Raw genomic sequence first — 4,893 nt, 5'->3', positions numbered from 1 at the left:
CGGAGCCTGGAGCCTGTTTCAGTCTGTGACTCCCTCTCTCTCTGACCCCCCCTTGCTCACGCTGTCTCTCTCTCTCTCTCCTAAAAATAAATAAAACATTAAAAAAAAATAAAATACAAAAGCCACCTTGTCACCCCTGAGAGGACTTGAGTTGCCCTGCAGAAGTGCGTCTGTTACGACTTCAAGAGCTGACAAGAAATCCCAGGGAACAGGGAAATAAGGTAGCAAAATCCATTCAACGGGAGACTTACCAGGTAACAGGGCCCCGTAGGGCCTGGAAGGCTGTGGGCTATGCATTTGGCTCTGAGTCTCTGAAAAGCCAAAGCAGAGAGAGAAGGAAAAGCAGTTACAAGGTTTGCAGACAGTGCAAGGCCTGGGGCTTTGGAGGGAAGAAAACGAGAGGGAAGAGTGAGGAATAACCTTGACTCTTGTTTCAGAAAAGGATTTCAAGTGACTCCTCAAAAGATCAAAAAGTTGTCACTCATGGTCTCAAGGTACCCATCCTGCTGCGGAAATATCTGTCGTCGATCACTTGAAACTGCCTAGTGGGGGTGTCAGGGTGCCCGGCTGGCCCAGGGGCACTGCCGCCCCAAACTGCCCCAGGCCTCTGTCTGAATGCCCACCGTTAGAGCACCCCTTCCTGGGAAGAGCGTACGATCGTCCCACAGGGTGATTGGGGTGGGAGAGTGGGGCAAGAGCAGGCCGTGATCAGGGTGAGGGAGGGCCTTGCCAGGGGCCCTGTGATTGGGTGGGGTTGGAGGGTGAGGGATTGGGGGTTGCTGAGGACAGGTGCACCCTGGTTTCACAAGCCGCAGTGGGGTTGGGCGCCGCGGATGGCTGGTGGGGTGATGATTTCTGGCACTATCAGGCCGTGCTCGGATGTGACCTTGGTCTCTCCTGTGCATCACGTACCCACAGAGTCCTGGGAATCTCTAGATCGTCCTGACAGCAGGATCAAAGTCTTCTCCCTCCCTGGCAGTCCTTCGTGTACATCTTTGTTTTCTGCACCTGCTGAGACGCTCGTCACAAGTCTCTCGAATGAGGGCATGACTTAACAATGAAACAAGTGAGGACCATGACTGCCATGGTCCAAGTCTCTTCCTTCCTTCAGCTGCTGTTCAGCGTCACCTCCTCCATGAAGCCCTCCCTGAATCCTCTTGCCCACCCCCCTTATCAAGACTCCTACAGTGCTGGATGGGTGACCAACTTGTAAATGCTTTCCCTAGGTGCTAAGAATTGGAAAGTCTTTCTTGGGTTTTCTGGTTGTTCCTCATTCTAGCTGGACCACAAACGCGTCTTTGACACATACTCTTCCAGTTCTTCCCATTTGCTCCATGCTGTGCTAGACTCAAAGAATTCAAGAGTGAACTGGACAAATGAGGAGCTTATAGGCTAGTGTTGGGTTTGACAAACTGCTGCCCATGGACCAATTCCAACTGCTGCCTGATTTTTATAAAATTTTATTGGCACACAGGCAGCCCCATTTCTTCAGATCTTGCCGGTGGCTGGTTTTGAGCTGTAAGGACAGAGTGGAGTTGCCGTGACAGAGACCATAGGAACCTGCAAAGCCTAAGCTATTTGTTCTCTGGACCCTCACAGAAAAGTTTGCTGGCCCCAGTCTAGTAAGAAAGACGACCTAGAAAAAGATCATTCCAGCAAGACGTGTGAGAGACAAGCACCGGGGAACATCATTGAGGCTGCAGGCCTGGAGAGAGGGTAGCTGGGCAAGTTGGAGATGTTATGTGAGTTGAGACACGGAGCTGTGTGAACAGCTAGGGAGGAGCATTGCTGGGGGAGGGAATGCCGTGTGCAAAGGCCTTTGCTCTGTTGGAGGAATGGACAAGAGCTCGTGCGGCCGGAAATGTAGTGACTGAGGAGGAAGTAGGACAAGACCAGAGGTGGAGAGGTAGGCAGGGGCTAGGTCAGTGATTCCCAGCGTGGGCGATGTTGCTCCGTTGAGTTTGTTTAAGATAATCGGGGGCAGGGGGACGCCATAAGTTCAGTGAGCAGGCACCGAGGATGCAAGACCGCAAGCAGTGCATGGAACGGTCCCACACAGCAATGGGCCATCCTGGGTCCTACATGACTTGGGGTGTGTCCTCATGGTTATTCGTGTAGGTGGAAAGCCAATCCCCGATCATCTCACCCTGGACGTGACTCTCCTGTGCATATAAACTGAAGGTAACCTCGGCACGGTACCAGGCACACACTGCATTGTCTAAGAATGGATCTACCAAATAAATTGGGGGAGGGTTGCACTGTGTTTTGTTTGGAACATTACCAAGTAACGTTCGCCGTGGTGGGAAATCACGTCACCCGCGGCAACATCGCTTTTGGAATTTGAGTCTCCCAGATAACACACCCGTTGCCCTGTGTGTTTGTACCTGTGGCATTCACCATGACCTTACACACAAAGGCAGGTCGTTATGTTAACCAGTGAAGTCAAGCCAGAGAATTCACCTGAGGAAATGCACATTGTCTTATTACCAATGACTTGGCTCTTCTCACCTTTCTATTACAGTTAAGGCATTATATCGGTTAAAGCATCGATGGATATTTTAGTGTGTAGAAAAATTGTACTGCCTCTGGATTTTGTCTCAGGGTAACAAAGCAGCATTTACAAAACATTGTCTGACGGAAGCACCAGGGCCAGATCCCAACGTTTCCGGTGGATCTTGAATTCGAGTTTGGATTTTATGCGGAGACAATGGAGGAACTCAGGGCAAGATCGTAAGAAGACTGATGGGTTCTTCCAGGCAAGGGTGCCGATCACACCTCCTCTTTTTCTCTTTGATCCTGCACCCCCTCCCTCCAGCACCTGGCAGAATGTGAATGCCCATCAGGCACTCTGTAAATTCAAGTGCTGCCAGCCAGAACAACTTCAGCCTGGAGGCTAAGCAGGCCTGCCCTCCTCCTCTGGCCAAGAGGGGTCAAGTGACTTGCCTGGGCCAGGGAATGTCTGGTAAGTGCTATCTGGCAAACACGGTGTGCCTGCTTCCTTTTCCTGCCCCGGACAGCAGCCATGGTCTTTTCTGGCTTCCCTGCTTGCTGACCTACCCACCCACCTTGGCCAGCCGCCGGACCCAGTCCTGCCCCAAGGCCTTCCCCTCACTCCTGTTATTCTGACGCTGCAGGCATCGCTGGGTCCCAGGAGCCAGCTTCTCAACCTTTAGACCCCAGGCCAGGATCTAAGAATATCTCCAAGAGTATTCCGCAACACCTGCAACAGATGTGCCCACAAATTACCTGGTCCCAGGGGCGGGGAGCCAGAGAGGAAAGGGCATCGTTTTTCTATAAGCATTACACATTTAATTTGCAAAGTTACATCACACATTCGTGCACAGGTCAGCTCTCTGGGAGCTTATTTCAAAAACCAGAGTCAGGTCAGGGCTCCTGAGCGCGCTCTTCACAGAGAAGGCGGGGCGGGGGTAAGTGGAAGACCATAGAGGTCAGATACGTTCACATGTACAAGGGCAGATGGGGAGAGGTGGTACTTGCAGGGCCCCTTCCCTGCACCTGCCTCCACTGACATCATCCCACATCTTTCCGAGACCAAGTGTGTGTTAGCAGCACCCTCGTCTCACAGGTGTGGATACTGAGCTTAACGAGGTTATACACCCTTTTACCGCTTAATGTGCCGTGGGACATGGGCCGAGCCTGAACTTGGACTCAGGGCTAGAGACTCCCACCGTGCCTTAAGACATGTGAATACGATGTATAGATCTCACCATACGTGTATAGCATGTAGATGCACATACACACCGAGCTATACTTTTTTTTTTAATTAGCTAGGACCGGGTTCTTTATAAGAGTCACAAAAAGCTGTGGAGCCCACGTGAGATTACAGACGGAAGTGGACAAAGAACTGTCCACAGAACAGGTTGAGCAGGAAGTGGTAAGGTTGAGTTCACTTCCATCCCCATAAAGTCCAGCTCAGTCAGCTGACAAAATAATTGTCTTGACTCTTTGTGGTGAAGGTAAGTGTTTCAGTGTTTCGGAGTATTAACAGGAGGGTCGTTTCACGTGCAGAAGAGACCATTTAGAAGTGTTTGGTTTCTAAAATTAATATTAGATATACTACAGTTATAAAGTAAAAAGCCCAGTGCTTCCTTATGCTTTTAAATTCTGCTTACAGGGGCACCTGGGTGGCTCAGTCGGTTAAGCGTCCGACTTCGGCTCAGGTCATGATCTCACGGTTTGTAGGTTTGAGCCCCACGTCGGGCTCTGTGCTGACAGCTCAGAGCCTGGAGCCTGCTTCAGATTCTGTGTCTCCCTCTCTCTCCGCCCCTCCCCCACTCATGCTCTGTCTCTCTGTGTCTCAAAAGTAAATAAACTATAAAATAATTTTTTACAAATTCTGCTTACAAATTATACTATCCTATTTATTCTTCTGGTAATGGGATATATATATGGGATATATTACATATATATATGTATATATAAACTTACTGTTTTACTCATTTTTTCAAGTTTAACCTGATAATTTATTTGTGAAAAGAGCTAGTTTTGATGAGAAAAATTCAATCCTTTCCCTGTAAACATAAAGAAACCCCCAAATACCGAACACTTCACAAATTTGCACGTCATCCTTGCACAAGGAGCTGTGCTAATCTTCTCTGTATCGTTCCCTTCTTAACATACGTGCTGCCGAAGTGAGCACTGTCTTGATCACTTTTAACTGTACACTCCCGTGACATGATGTACACTCACCCTGTTGTGCATATCCATTTTTTATAAACAATGTAAGAAACCTTTTCTAAAAATTCTAGCAAAGGATAAGTGGATCAAAGGCTTGTAGGAGAAAAAGCAGCCCCACGCGCCCCCACCTCCGCCTTCTCCGGGTCCCAAGAGCGCTTGTGAGCACATGCATTTATCTCGCACGGTGTTCGTTTC

At 49.4% G+C, this 4,893-nt stretch overlaps 1 non-coding gene across 1 annotated transcript; it reads right to left on the bottom strand.

Annotated features, from left to right (window-relative positions):
• Window positions 1-4,552: 4,552 nt before the first annotated feature.
• Window positions 4,553-4,660, bottom strand: LOC144244311 (U6 spliceosomal RNA). The gene has a single exon (XR_013338915.1). It is a non-coding gene; the product is annotated as a U6 spliceosomal RNA (small nuclear RNA).
• Window positions 4,661-4,893: the final 233 nt, after the last annotated feature.

The sequence above is a fragment of the Crocuta crocuta genome, unplaced genomic scaffold, assembly GCF_008692635.1.
Source record: "Crocuta crocuta isolate KB4526 unplaced genomic scaffold, BGI_CrCroc_1.0 scaffold138, whole genome shotgun sequence".
In the NCBI taxonomy this organism is placed as follows: Eukaryota; Metazoa; Chordata; class Mammalia; order Carnivora; family Hyaenidae; genus Crocuta; species Crocuta crocuta.
This window is presented reverse-complemented; position numbering and strand designations above follow the sequence as displayed.